Genomic DNA, 16,673 nt, shown 5'->3' with positions numbered 1-16,673 from the left:
GTACCTGCAAAGAATAGTCTCATTCAGTTTGGGCACATGAGACTTTTTGAAACATTAACTAAGAATCATCCCATTAATATATAGGGATTTTGTTTTGGACAATGTTATGAGAGCTATTTTTGGAAATTGACAAAATCTAACTTCAAATGGCTAGCTTTACTGAATCAACTAAAAACAATAAGATGAAAATGACAAGGAGTCATGGGCTCATCCGGGATTTGAACCCGGGACCTCTCGCACCCTAAGCAAGAATCATACCCCTAGACCAACGAGCCATTCAGAAGCAAACATTTAGGTGCTTTTTTCGAATTTTTAAAAGCAAAAAGAAGTAATTATTTTAAAAATTTATTTCTCACAAAAAGAAACTTGTAAAGTATAGAAAATATTCCCTTTAACTAGACATTTTACAATGTAAACCCATTTCAATATTGCAATTTTATTATATATGATGCCTACAGTGTTTGGGTTTTTCTGGGGAATAATCAGAGTATCTATCACACTCTATGTGAGAAGTACGTTTTTAGAGCAATAAGCAACACAAGAGAACATGATTTAGCTGTGTTTTGTGTCAAAATGAGACTATTCTTTAAATACACTCCAGGTCATCTACGTTGGAGAGATTTGTTTATCTGATATGGTTCCATATGGTTGATTTTCTTACGAAGTATGCACTTATGAAATTGTAAGTTTTTATAAATATAACATATTGTTGATGTTGAGATTTTTCTAAGCATTCACATCTGAAAATTTGAAAGCCAAGAATCACAGTACCTACAAAGTACCTACTCTTTATTAGTATCATATCTGTAAATAATAAAGACACTCAAAAGAAAGACTTTATTTATTCATATCTTAAGTTAATATAGATTTATTTAGGAACACTACTGTCTTCTATAGAAAAGAAATGTACAAGTCATCGAAAATGTAACCATAGGAGTCACATTTTACTAAATTTTCTCACTTCAAAAATCATAAAGCCAAGATTCATAAGTACCTGCAAAGAATAGTCTCATTCAGTTTGGGCACATGAGACTTTTTGAAACATTAACTAAGAATCATCCCATTAATATATAGGGATTTTGTTTTGGACAATGTTATGAGAGCTATTTTTGGAAATTGACAAAATCTAACTTCAAATGGCTAGCTTTACTGAATCAACTAAAAACAATAAGATGAAAATGACAAGGAGTCATGGGCTCATCCGGGATTTGAACCCAGGACCTCTCGCACCCTAAGCGAGAATCATACCCCTAGACCAACAAGCCATTCAGAAGCAAACATTTAGGTGCTTTTTTCGAATTTTTAAAAGCAAAAAGAAGTTATTATTTTAAAAATTTATTTCTCACAAAAAAAACTTGTAAAGTAGAGAAAATATTCCCTTTAACTAGACATTTTACAATGTTAACCCATTTCAATATTGCAATTTTATTATATATAATGCCTACAGTGTTTGGGTTTTTCTGGGGAATAATCAGAGAATCTATCACACTCTATGTGAGAAGTACGTTTTTAGAGCAATAAGCAACACAAGAGAACATGATTTAGCTGTGTTTTGTGTCAAAATGAGACTGTTCTTTAAATACACTCCAGGTCATCTACGTTGGAGAGATTTGTTTATCTAATATGGTTCCATATGGTTGATTTTCTTACAAAGTATGCACTTATGAAAGTGTAAGTTTTTATTAATATAACATATTGTTGATGTTGAGATTTTTCTAAGCATTCACATCTGAAAATTTGAAAGCCAAGAATCACAGTACCTACAAAGTACCTACTCTTTATTAGTATCATATCTGTAAATAATAAAGACACTCAAAAGAAAGACTTTATTTATTCATATCTTAAGTTAATATAGATTTATTTAGGAACACTACTGTCTTCTTTAGAAAAGAAATGTACAAGTCATTGAAAATATAACCATAGGAGTCACATTTTACTAAATTTACTCACTTGAAAATCATAAAGCCAAGGTTCATAAGTACCTGCAAAGAATAGTCTCATTCAGTTTGGGCACATGAGACTTTTTAAAACATTAACTAAGAATCATCCCATTAATACATAGGGATTTTGTTTTGGACAATGTTATGAGAGCTATTTTTAGAAATTGACAAAATCTAACTTCAAATGGCTAGCTTTACTGAATCAACTAAAAACAATAAGATGAAAATGACAAGGAGTCATGGGCTCGTCCGGGATTTGAACCCGGGACCTCTCGCACCCTAAGCGAGAATCATACCCCTAGACCAACAAGCCATTCAGAAGCAAAAATTTAAGTGCGTTTTTCGAATTTTTAAAAGCAAAAAGAAGTAATTATTTTAAAAATTTATTTCTCACAAAAAGAAACTTGTAAAGTAGAGAAAATATTCCCTTTAACTAGACATTTTACAATGTAAACCCATTTCAATATTGCAATTTTATTATATATGATGCCTACAGTGTTTGGGTTTTTCTGGGGAATAATCAGAGTATCTATCACACTCTATGTGAGAAGTACGTTTTTAGAGCAATAAGCAACACAAGAGAACATGATTTAGCTGTGTTTTGTGTCAAAATGAGACTGTTCTTTAAATACACTCCAGGTCATCTACGTTGGAGAGATTTGTTTATCTGATATGGTTCCATATGGTTGATTTTCTTACGAAGTATGCACTTATGAAATTGTAAGTTTTTATAAATATAACATATTGTTGATGTTGAGATTTTTCTAAGCATTCACATCTGAAAATTTGAAAGCCAAGAATCACAGTACCTACAAAGTACCTACTCTTTATTAGTATCATATCTGTAAATAATAAAGACACTCAAAAGAAAGACTTTATTTATTCATATCTTAAGTTAATATAGATTTATTTAGGAACACTACTGTCTTCTATAGAAAAGAAATGTACAAGTCATCGAAAATGTAACCATAGGAGTCACATTTTACTAAATTTTCTCACTTCAAAAATCATAAAGCCAAGATTCATAAGTACCTGCAAAGAATAGTCTCATTCAGTTTGGGCACATGAGACTTTTTGAAACATTAACTAAGAATCATCCCATTAATATATAGGGATTTTGTTTTGGACAATGTTATGAGAGCTATTTTTGGAAATTGACAAAATCTAACTTCAAATGGCTAGCTTTACTGAATCAACTAAAAACAATAAGATGAAAATGACAAGGAGTCATGGGCTCATCCGGGATTTGAACCCAGGACCTCTCGCACCCTAAGCGAGAATCATACCCCTAGACCAACGAGCCATTCAGAAGCAAACATTTAGGTGCTTTTTTCGAATTTTTAAAAGCAAAAAGAAGTTATTATTTTAAAAATTTATTTCTCACAAAAAAAACTTGTAAAGTAGAGAAAATATTCCCTTTAACTAGACATTTTACAATGTTAACCCATTTCAATATTGCAATTTTATTATATATAATGCCTACAGTGTTTGGGTTTTACTGGGGAATAATCAGAGAATCTATCACACTCTATGTGAGAAGTACGTTTTTAGAGCAATAAGCAACACAAGAGAACATGATTTAGCTGTGTTTTGTGTCAAAATGAGACTGTTCTTTAAATACACTCCAGGTCATCTACGTTGGAGAGATTTGTTTATCTAATATGGTTCCATATGGTTGATTTTCTTACAAAGTATGCACTTATGAAAGTGTAAGTTTTTATTAATATAACATATTGTTGATGTTGAGATTTTTCTAAGCATTCACATCTGAAAATTTGAAAGCCAAGAATCACAGTACCTACAAAGTACCTACTCTTTATTAGTATCATATCTGTAAATAATAAAGACACTCAAAAGAAAGACTTTATTTATTCATATCTTAAGTTAATATAGATTTATTTAGGAACACTACTGTCTTCTTTAGAAAAGAAATGTACAAGTCATTGAAAATATAACCATAGGAGTCACATTTTACTAAATTTACTCACTTGAAAATCATAAAGCCAAGGTTCATAAGTACCTGCAAAGAATAGTCTCATTCAGTTTGGGCACATGAGACTTTTTAAAACATTAACTAAGAATCATCCCATTAATACATAGGGATTTTGTTTTGGACAATGTTATGAGAGCTATTTTTAGAAATTGACAAAATCTAACTTCAAATGGCTAGCTTTACTGAATCAACTAAAAACAATAAGATGAAAATGACAAGGAGTCATGGGCTCGTCCGGGATTTGAACCCGGGACCTCTCGCACCCTAAGCGAGAATCATACCCCTAGACCAACAAGCCATTCAGAAGCAAAAATTTAAGTGCGTTTTTCGAATTTTTAAAAGCAAAAAGAAGTAATTATTTTAAAAATTTATTTCTCACAAAAAGAAACTTGTAAAGTAGAGAAAATATTCCCTTTAACTAGACATTTTACAATGTAAACCCATTTCAATATTGCAATTTTATTATATATGATGCCTACAGTGTTTGGGTTTTTCTGGGGAATAATCAGAGTATCTATCACACTCTATGTGAGAAGTACGTTTTTAGAGCAATAAGCAACACAAGAGAACATGATTTAGCTGTGTTTTGTGTCAAAATGAGACTGTTCTTTAAATACACTCCAGGTCATCTACGTTGGAGAGATTTGTTTATCTGATATGGTTCCATATGGTTGATTTTCTTACGAAGTATGCACTTATAAAATTGTAAGTTTTTATAAATATAAAATATTGTTGATGTTGAGATTTTTCTAAGCATTCACATCTGAAAATTTGAAAGCCAAGAATCACAGTACCTACAAAGTACCTACTCTTTATTAGTATCATATCTGTAAATAATAAAGACACTCAAAAGAAAGACTTTATTTATTCATATCTTAAGTTAATATAGATTTATTTAGGAACACTACTGTCTTCTATAGAAAAGAAATGTACAAGTCATCGAAAATGTAACCATAGGAGTCACATTTTACTAAATTTTCTCACTTCAAAAATCATAAAGCCAAGATTCATAAGTACCTGCAAAGAATAGTCTCATTCAGTTTGGGCACATGAGACTTTTTGAAACATTGACTAAGAATCATCCTATTAATACATAGGGATTTTGTTTTGGACAATGTTATGAGAGCTATTTTGGGAAATTGACAAAATCTAACTTCAAATGGCTAGCTTTACTGAATCAACTAAAAACAATAAGATGAAAATGACAAGGAGTCATGGGCTCGTCCGGGATTTGAACCCGGGATCTCTTGCATCCTAAGCGAGAATCATACCCCTAGACCAACGAGTCATTCACAAGCAAAAATTTAAGTGCGTTTTTCGAATTTTTAAAAGCAAAAAGAAGTAATTATTTTAAAAATTTATTTCTCACAAAAAGAAACTTGTAAAGTAGAGAAAATATTCCCTTTAACTAGACATTTTACAATGTAAACCAATTTCAATATTGCAATTTTATTATATATGATGCCTACAGTGTTTGAGTTTTTCTGGGGAATAATCAGAGAATCTATCACACTCTATGTGAGAAGTACGTTTTTAGACCAATAAGCAACACAAGAGAACATGATTTAGCTGTGTTTTGTGTCAAAATGAGACTGTTCTTTAAATACACTCCAGGTCATCTACGTTGGAGAGATTTGTTTATCTGATATGGTTCCATATGGTTGATTTTCTTACGAAGTATGCACTTATGAAAGTGTAAGTTTTTATTAATATAACATATTGTTGATGTTGAGCTTTTTCTAAGCATTCACATCTGAAAATTTGAAAGCCAAGAATCACAGTACCTACAAAGTACCTACTCTTTATTAGTATCATATCTGTAAATAATAAAGACACTCAAAAGAAAGACTTTATTTATTCATATCTTAAGTTAATATAGATTTATTTAGGAACACTACTGTCTTCTATAGAAAAGAAATGTACAAGTCATCGAAAATGTAACCATAGGAGTCACATTTTACTAAATTTTCTCACTTCAAAAATCATAAAGCCAAGATTCATAAGTACCTGCAAAGAATAGTCTCATTCAGTTTGGGCACATGAGACTTTTTGAAACATTGACTAAGAATCATCCTATTAATACATAGGGATTTTGTTTTGGACAATGTTATGAGAGCTATTTTGGGAAATTGACAAAATCTAACTTCAAATGGCTAGCTTTACTGAATCAACTAAAAACAATAAGATGAAAATGACAAGGAGTCATGGGCTCATCTGGGATTTGAACCCGGGACCTCTCGCACCCTAAGCGAGAATCATACCCCTGGACCAACGAGCCATTCAGAAGCAAAAATTTAAGTGCGTTTTTCGAATTTTTAAAAGCAAAAAGAAGTAATTTTTTTAAAAATTTATTTCTCACAAAAAGAAACTTGTAAAGTATAGAAAAAATTCCCTTTAACTAGACATTTTACAATGTAAACCCATTTCAATATTGCAATTTTATTATATATGATGCCTACAGTGTTTGGGTTTTTCTGGGGAATAATCAGAGTATCTATCACACTCTATGTGAGAAGTACGTTTTTAGAGAAATAAGCAACACAAGAGAACATGATTTAGCTGTGTTTTCTGTCAAAATGAGACTGTTCTTTAAATACACTCCAGGTCATCTACGTTGGAGAGATTTGTTTATCTGATATGGTTCCATATGGTTAATTTTCTTAAGAAGTATGCACTTATGAAATTGTAAGTTTTTATTAATATAACATATTGTTGATGTTGAGATTTTTCTAAGCATTCACATCTGAAAATTTGAAAGCCAAGAATCACAGTACCTACAAAGTACCTACTCTTTATTAGTATCATATCTGTAAATAATAAAGACACTCAAAAGAAAGACTTTATTTATTAATATCTTAAGTTAATATAGATTTATTTAGGAACACTACTGTCTTCTATAGAAAAGAAATGTACAAGTCATCGAAAATGTAACCATAGGAGTCACATTTTACTAAATTTACTCACTTGAAAATCATAAAGCCAAGATTCATAAGTACCTGCAAAGAATAGTCTCATTCAGTTTGGGCACATGAGACTTTTTGAAACATTAACTAAGAATCATCCCATTAATACATAGGGATTTTGTTTTGGACAATGTTATGAGAGCTATTTTTGGAAATTGACAAAATCTAACTTCAAATGGCTAGCTTTACTGAATCAACTAAAAACAATAAGATGAAAATGACATGGGCTCGTCCGGGATTTGAACCCGTGATCTCTTGCATCCTAAGCGAGAATCATACCCCTACACCAACGAGTCATTCACAAGCAAAAATTTAAGTGCGTTTTTCGAATTTTTAAAAGCAAAAAGAAGTAATTATTTTAAAAATTTATTTCTCACAAAAATAAACTTGTAAAGTAGAGAAAATATTCCCTTTAACTAGACATTTTACAATGTAAACCCATTTCAATATTGCAATTTTATTATATATGATGCCTACAGTGTTTGAGTTTTTCTGGGGAATAATTAGAGAATCTATCACACTCTATGTGAGAAGTACGTTTTTAGACCAATAAGCAACACAAGAGAACATGATTTAGCTGTGTTTTGTGTCAAAATGAGACTGTTCTTTAAATACACTCCAGGTCATCTACGTTGGAGAGATTTGTTTATCTGATATGGTTCCATATGGTTGATTTTCTTACGAAGTATGCACTTATGAAAGTGTAAGTTTTTATTAATATAACATATTGTTGATCTTGAGATTTTTCTAAGCATTCACATCTGAAAATTTGAAAGCCAAGAATCACAGTACCTACAAAGTACTTACTCTTTATTAGTATCATATCTGTAAATAATAAAGACACTCAAAAGAAAGACTTTATTTATTCATATCTTAAGTTAATATAGATTTATTTAGGAACACTACTGTCTTCTATAGAAAAGAAATGTACAAGTCATCGAAAATGTAACCATAGGAGTCACATTTTACTAAATTTACTCACTTGAAAATCATAAAGCCAAGATTCATAAGTACTTGCAAAGAATAGTCTCATTCAGTTTGGGCACATGAGACTTTTTGAAACATTAACTAAGAATCATCCCATTAATACATAGGGATTTTGTTTTGGACAATGTTATGAGAGCTATTTTTGGAAATTGACAAAATCTAACTTCAAATGGCTAGCTTTACTGAATCAACTAAAAACAATAAGATGAAAATGACAAGGAGTCATGGGCTCGTCCGCGATTTGAACCCGGGACCTCTCACACCCTAAGCGAGAATCATACCCCTAGACCAACAAGCTATTCAGAAGCAAAGATTTAAGTGCGTTTTTCGAATTTTTAAAAGCAAAAAGAAGTAATTATTTTAAAAATTTAATTCTGACAAAAAGAAACTTGTAAAGTATAGAAAATATTACCTTTAACTAGACATTTTACAATGTAAACCCATTTCAATATTGCAATTTTATTATATATGATGCCTACAGTGTTTGGGTTTTTCTGGGGAATAATCCAGCTAAAAGATGCAGTTTTGCACCATGGCAGAACCATATTGAGCTGCATGAGGGGAGGGCAAATTTAAATGTGTGGACAAATTAAAGTGGGAATGTGAGACTCCTATCTCAAGCCAAATTTGCAGTGTAAAAATAAACCTCCAGTATTTGTGTGCTACATGCAAAATCAGATAGTAAATACAGGATTCTCAGACAGCACCATGGACAGCTCCTGTAAATGAGGCTCTGAGTGTAGGTAACAGAATACAGGATTCTCGGACAGCACCATGGACAGCTCCTGTAAATAAGGCTCTGAGTGTAGGTAACAGAATACAGGATTCTCGGACAGCACCATGGACAGCTCCTGTAAATAAGGCTCTGAGTGTAGGTAACAGAATACAGGATTCTCGGACAGCACCATGGACAGCTCCTGTAAATGAGGCTCTGAGTGTAGGTAACAGAATACAGGATTCTCGGACAGCACCATGGACAGCTCCTAGTAGCAATAGTCTATTGTGAATTTTATTAAATAACTTTTTCAGATTCAGTGATTGGGTTAAAATAATAATACAACAATATACTTGTGACACTGAGATACAAAAAAAACCTTTTGCTATATGGAGTAATGTCCTCTCTAGTGTAAACACAATGGATATTTTAGATGATCAAACAGTTCTCTGATTATATAATTGTACAAATCAGCAGCACCCCCTCCTCTCTGATATTGAGCCCCCAGTACTTAATCTGCTGAATTTCTTCCAGATATCTCGCATCAGACCTGAATATACAGAAACGATTCTCAATTCTTGATGGAAACTGGACTAGTAACTTCCTTAAACACCAGTAACAAATATTAGTATCGATATGCACCATTAATGAGAATGAGAATCATATTAATGAAAATTACCGTATATTGGATTGTAAGCTCTCTCCTCCTGTTTTCTGGTCTGTTCCCACCTTGTCCACCTTGTGCATCATATTGAATTTTCTGCATTTTGCTTATCGGACCTCTGTGGGGCAGATTCAATTAATGAACATTGTGGCTGTGAAAAGTGAGCGGATATTTCACTAAAACAAATTGTCTCGTGGCCGTTCCGGGACACTATGCTGCCATTTTTTTTTACAATTGAATCTGTCCCTATGTTTTATGTACTACGCTCACTGTACGGCACTGCTGGATTTTGTGTTGCCATATATATAATCGACAATAACAATAAAAATAATATTAATATCCTTAAACTGCATAGCTTATGCTTTCCTTTTAATACATACTTGTTCCTAATGAACAAAAGTGGCTATTTTAAAACTTAACTTTTATAGACATATTACCATCATTTTTATTGTATTTTACTATTATCATCAAGTTGAGTTCCCTGTTGCAAATGTCATTGTTAAATATTGTTTAATGTGCTGTATTACATTGAAAGTGCGATTACTGTGTTACAACTTTAAAGTGCACCTATCACCTGCCTACAGAAGGCAGCGATTATGCAGGACTCACAAAAATGCAGCCAATCAATTCACCCTAAACAATGCCATCGCTAAGGCATGATTCATGATTCAATTAATAATTCATGTTTTAAATCATGATTCAATTCATGATTCATGTTTTAATTCATGATTCATGATTCAATTCATGATTCATGATTCGATTCATGATTCATGATTCTTAATTCATGATTCAATTCATGATTCATGATTCAATTCATGATTCATGATTCAATTCATGATTCATGATTCAATTTGTGATTCATGATTCATTTCATGATTCATTTCATGATTTATGATTCAATACTTGATTCAAATCATGATTCATGATTTATTTCATGATTCATTTCATGATTCATGATTCAATTTATGATTCATGATTCAATTCATGATTCATGATTCAATTCATGATTCATGATTCATGATTCAATTATTGATTCAATTCATGATTCAATTTATGATTCATAATTCATGATTCAATTCATGATTCATGATTCATGATTCAATTCATGGGTCATGATTCATGATTCAATTCATGATTCATGATTCATGATTTGCTTCATGATTCATGATTCATGATTCATGATTCAATTCATGATTCATGATTTGATTCATGATTCATGATTAATGATTCAATTCATGATTCATGATTTGATTCATGATTAATGATTCAATTCATGATTCATGATTCATGATTCAATTCATGATTCATGATTCAATTCATGATTCATGATTCAATTCATGATTCATGATTCATTTCATGATTCATTTCATGATTTATGATTCAATTCATGATTCATGATTCATGATTTCCTTCATGATTCATGATTCATTTTATGATTCACAATTCATGATTTAATTCATGATTTGTGATTCATGATTCGATTCATAATTCATGATTCATAATTCAATTCATGATTTGTGATTCATGATTCGATTCATAATTCATGATTCGATTCATGATTCTTGATTCGAATCATGATTTGAGATTCGATTTATAATTCATGATTCATGATTCGATTCATGATTCATGATTCGATTCATGATTCAAGATTCAATTCATGATTCATGATTCAATTCATAATTCATGTTTTAAATCATGATTCAATTCATGATTCATATTTTAATTCATGATTAATGATTCAATTCATGATTCAATTCCTGATTCATGATTCAATTCATAATTCATGATTCTTAATTCATGATTCATGATTCCTAATTCATGATTCATGATTCATGATTCAATTCATGATTCATGATTCATGATTCAATTCATGATTCATGATTTGATTCATGATTCATGATTCAATTCATGATTCATGATTAATGATTCAATTCATGATTCATGATTTGATTCATGATTCATGATTCAATTCATGATTCATGATTCATGATTCAATTCATGATTCATGATTCATTTCATGATTTAATTCATGATTTGTGATTCATGATTCGATTCATAATTCATGATTCATAATTCAATTCATGATTTGTGATTCATGATTCGATTCATGATTCGATTCATGATTCTTGATTCGAATCATGATTCGAGATTTGATTTATAATTCATGATTCATGATTCGATTCATGATTCATGATTCGATTCATGATTCAAGATTCAATTCATGATTCATGATTCATGATTCAATTCATAATTACTGTTTTAAATCATGATTCAATTCATGATTCATATTTTAATTCATGATTAATGATTCAATTCATGATTCAATTCCTGATTCATGATTCAATTCATGATTCATGATTCTTAATTTATGATTCATGATTCCTAATTCATGATTCAATTCATGATTTATGATTCGATTCATCATTCATGATTCAATTCATGATTCATGATTTTATTCATTATTCAATTCATGATTCATGATTCATAATTCAATTCATGATTCATGATTCGATTCATGATTCATGATTCAATTCTTGATTCATGATTCATGATTCAATTCATGATTCATGTTTCATGATTCAATTCATGATTCATGTTTTATGATTTAATTCATGATTCATGATTTATTTCGTGATTCAATTCATGGTTCATGAATCTTGATTCAATTCATGATTTATTTCATGATTCTTGATTCATGATTCAATTCATGATTCAATTCATGATTCATGATTAAATTAATAATTCATGTTTTAAATCATGATTCAATTCATGATTCATGTTTTAATTCATGATTCATGATTCAATTCATGATTCAATTCATGATTCATGATTCAATTCATGATTCATGATTCTTAATTCATGATTCAATTCATGATTCATGATTCGATTCATGATTCATGATTTGATTCATGATTCATGATTCGATTCATGAAACATGATTCGATTCATGATTCAATTCTTGATTCATGATTTGATTCATGATTCATGATTCAATTCTTGATTCATGATTCATGATTCAATTCATGATTCATGATTCATGATTCAATTCATGATCCATGTTTTATGATTTAATTCATGATTCATGATTTATTTCATGATTCATTTCATGATTCATGATTCAATTTATGATTCATGATTCATGATTCAATTCTTAATTCATGATTCATGATTCAATTCATGATTCATGATTCATGATTCAATTCATGATTCATGTTTTATGATTTAATTCATGATTCATGATTTATTTCATGATTCAATTCATGGTTCATGAATCTTGATTCAATTCATGATTTATTTCCTGATTCTCGATTCATGATTCAATTTATGATTCAATTCATGATTCAATTAATAATTCATGTTTTAAATCATGATTCAATTCATGATTCATGTTTTAATTCATGATTCATGATTCAATTCATGATTCAATTCATGATTCATGATTCGATTCATGATTAATGATTCTTAATTCATGATTCACTTCATGATTCATGATTCGATTCATGATTCATGATTCGATTCATGATTCATGATTCGATTCATCATTCAATTCATGATTCATGATTCAATTCTTGATTCATGATTCATGATTCAATTCATGATTCATGATTCAATTCATGATTCATTATTCATGATTCATGATTTGATTCATGATTCATGATTCAATTTGTGATTCATGATTCATTTCATGATTTATGATTCAATTCTTGATTGAAATCATGATTCATGATTTCTTTCATGATTCATGATTTCTTTCATGATTCATTTCATGATTCATGCTTCAATTTATGATTCATGATTCAATTCATGATTCATGATTCATGATTCATGATTCATGATTCAATTCATGATTCAATTTATGATTCATAATTCATGATTCAATTCATGATTCATGATTCAATTCATGGGTCATGATTCATGATTCATGATTCATGATTCATGATTCATGATTCAATTCATGATTCATGATTCATGATTCATGATTTAATTCATGATTCATGATTTGATTCATGATTCATGATTCATGATTCGCTTCATGATTCATAATTCAATTCATGATTCATGATTCATGATTCAATTCATGATTCATGATTTGATTCATGATTAATGATTCAATTCATGATTCATGATTCAATTCATGATTCATGATTCAATTAGTGATTCATGATTCATGATTTGATTCATGATTAATGATTCAATTCATGATTCATGATTCAATTCATGATTCATGATTCATGATTGAATTCATAATTCATGATTCAATTCATGATTCATGTTTCATGATTTCCTTCATGTTTCCTGATTCATATTATGATTCATGATTCATGATTTAATTCATGATTTGTGATTCATGATTCGATTCATAATTCATGATTCATAATTTAATTCATGATTTGCGATTCATGATTCGATTCATGATTCATGATTCATGATTCAATTCATGATTCATGATTCGATTCATTATTCATGATTCAATTCTTAATTCATGATTCATGATTGAATTCATGATTCATGATTCATGATTCAATTCATGATTCATGTTTTATGATTTAATTCATGATTCATGATTTATTTCATGATTCAATTCATGGTTCATGAATCTTGATTTAATTCATGATTTATTTCATGATTCTTGATTCATGATTCAATTCATGATTCAATTCATGATTCATGATTCAATTAATAATTCATGTTTTAAATCATGATTCAATTCATGATTCATGTTTTAATTCATGATTCATGATTCAATTCATGATTCATGATTCGATTCATGATTCATGATTCTTAATTCATGATTCAATTCATGAATCATGATTCAATTCATGATTCATGATTCAATTCATGATTCATTATTCATGATTCATGATTCGATTCATGATTCATGATTCAATTTGTGATTCATGATTCATTTCATGATTCATTTCATGATTTATGATTCAATTCTTGATTCAAATCATGATTCATGATTTATTTCATGATTCATTTCATGATTCATGATTCAATTTATGATTCATGATTCAATTCATGATTCATGATTCATGATTCACGATTCATGATTCAATTCATGATTCATGATTCATTTCATGATTCATGATTCAATTCATGATTCATGATTCATGATTCAATTAATGATTCAACTCATGATTCAATTTATGATTCATAATTCATGATTCAATTCATGATTCATGATTCATGATTCAATTCATGGGTCATGATTCATGATTCAATTCATGATTCATGATTCATGATTTGCTTCATGATTCATGATTCAATTCATGATTCATGATTCATGATTCAATTCATGATTCATGATTTGATTCATGATTCATGATTCAATTCATGATTCATGATTAATGATTCAATTCATGATTCATGATTTAATTCATGATTAATGATTCAATTCATGATTCATGATTCAATTCATGATTCATGATTCATGATTCAATTCATGATTCATGATTCAATTCATGATTCATGATTCATTTCATGATTCATTTTCATGATTTATGATTCAATTCATGATTCATGATTCATGATTCATGATTCAATTCATGATTCATGATTCAATTCATGATTCATTATTTATGATTCATGATTCGATTCATGATTCATGATTCAATTTGTGATTCATGATTCATTTCATGATTCATTTCATGATTTATGAATCAATTCTTGATTCAAATCATGATTCATGATTTATTTCATGATTCATTTCATGATTCATGATTCAATTTATGATTCATGATTCAATTCATGATTCATGATTCATGATTCACGATTCATGATTCAATTCATGATTCACGATTCATGATTCAATTCATGATTCATGATTCAATTCATGATTCATAATTCAATTAATGATTCAATTCATGATTCAATTTATGATTCATAATTCATGATTCAATTCATGATTCATGATTCATGATTCAATTCATGATTCATGATTCATGATTCAATTCATGATTCATGATTTGATTCATGATTCATGATTCAATTCATGATTCATGATTAATGATTCAATTCATGATTCATGATTTGATTCATGATTAATGATTCAATTCATGATTCATGATTCAATTCATGATTCATGATTCAATTCATGATTCATGATTCATTTCATGATTTAATTCATGATTTGTGATTCATGATTCGATTCATAATTCATGATTCATAATTCAATTCATGATTTGTGATTCATGATTCGATTCATGATTCGATTCATGATTCTTGATTCGAATCATGATTCGAGATTCGATTTATAATTCATGATTCATGATTCGATTCATGATTCATGATTCGATTCATGATTCAAGATTCAATTCATGATTCATGATTCATGATTTAATTCATAATTCATGTTTTAAATCATGATTCAATTCATGATTCATATTTTAATTCATGATTAATGATTCAATTCATGATTCAATTCCTGATTCATGATTCAATTCATGATTCATGATTCTTAATTCATGATTCATGATTCCTAATTCATGATTCAATTCATGATTTATGATTCGATTCATCATTCATGATTCAATTCATGATTCATGATTTTATTCATTATTCAATTCATGATTCATGATTCATAATTCAATTCATGATTCATGATTCGATTCATGATTCATGATTCAATTCTTGATTCATAATTCATGATTCAATTCATGATTCATGATTCATGATTCAATTCATGATTCATGTTTTATGATTTAATTCATGATTCATGATATATTTTGTGATTCAATTCATGGTTCATGAATCTTGATTCAATTCATGATTTATTTCATGATTCTTGATTCATGATTCAATTCATGATTCAATTCATGATTCAATTAATAATTCATGTTTTAAATCATGATTCAATTCATGATTCATGTTTTAATTCATGATTCATGATTCAATTCATGATTCAATTCATGATTCATGATTCAATTCATGATTCATGATTCTTAATTCATGATTCGATTCATGATTCATGATTTGATTCATGATTCATGATTCGATTCATGATTCATGATTCGATTCATGATTCAATTCATGATTCATGATTTGATTCATGATTCATGATTCAATTCTTGATTCACGATTCATGATTCAATTCATGATTCATGATTCATGATTCAATTCATGATCCATGTTTTATGATTTAATTCATGATTCATGATTTATTTCATGATTCATTTCATGATTCATGATTCAATTTATGATTCATGATTCAATTTATGATTCATGATTCATGATTCAATTCTTAATTCATGATTCATGATTCAATTCATGATTCATGATTCATGATTCAATTCATGATTCATGTTTTATGATTCAATTCATGATTCATGATTCAATTCATGGTTCATGAATCTTGATTCAATTCATGATTTATTTCCTGATTCTCGATTCATGATTCAATTTATGATTC

General features: G+C 29.3%; 5 non-coding genes across 5 annotated transcripts; all 5 read right to left on the bottom strand.

Moving 5' to 3' along the window:
• Window positions 1-203: 203 nt before the first annotated feature.
• Window positions 204-275, bottom strand: TRNAP-AGG (transfer RNA proline (anticodon AGG)). The gene has a single exon. It is a non-coding gene; the product is annotated as a tRNA-Pro (tRNA).
• Window positions 276-1,193: 918 nt separating this feature from the next.
• Window positions 1,194-1,265, bottom strand: TRNAP-AGG (transfer RNA proline (anticodon AGG)). The gene has a single exon. It is a non-coding gene; the product is annotated as a tRNA-Pro (tRNA).
• Window positions 1,266-2,181: 916 nt separating this feature from the next.
• On the bottom strand, window positions 2,182-2,253 carry TRNAP-AGG (transfer RNA proline (anticodon AGG)). The gene has a single exon. It is a non-coding gene; the product is annotated as a tRNA-Pro (tRNA).
• Window positions 2,254-3,171: 918 nt separating this feature from the next.
• On the bottom strand, window positions 3,172-3,243 carry TRNAP-AGG (transfer RNA proline (anticodon AGG)). The gene has a single exon. It is a non-coding gene; the product is annotated as a tRNA-Pro (tRNA).
• Window positions 3,244-4,159: 916 nt separating this feature from the next.
• TRNAP-AGG (transfer RNA proline (anticodon AGG)) lies at window positions 4,160-4,231 on the bottom strand. The gene has a single exon. It is a non-coding gene; the product is annotated as a tRNA-Pro (tRNA).
• Between the last annotated feature and the right edge of the window lie 12,442 nt (window positions 4,232-16,673).

The sequence above is a fragment of the Mixophyes fleayi genome, unplaced genomic scaffold (assembly GCF_038048845.1).
Source record: "Mixophyes fleayi isolate aMixFle1 unplaced genomic scaffold, aMixFle1.hap1 Scaffold_28, whole genome shotgun sequence".
In the NCBI taxonomy this organism is placed as follows: domain Eukaryota; kingdom Metazoa; phylum Chordata; class Amphibia; order Anura; family Limnodynastidae; genus Mixophyes; species Mixophyes fleayi.
Note: the sequence above shows the minus strand (reverse complement) of the source record. Positions and strands in the feature narration are given on the sequence as shown.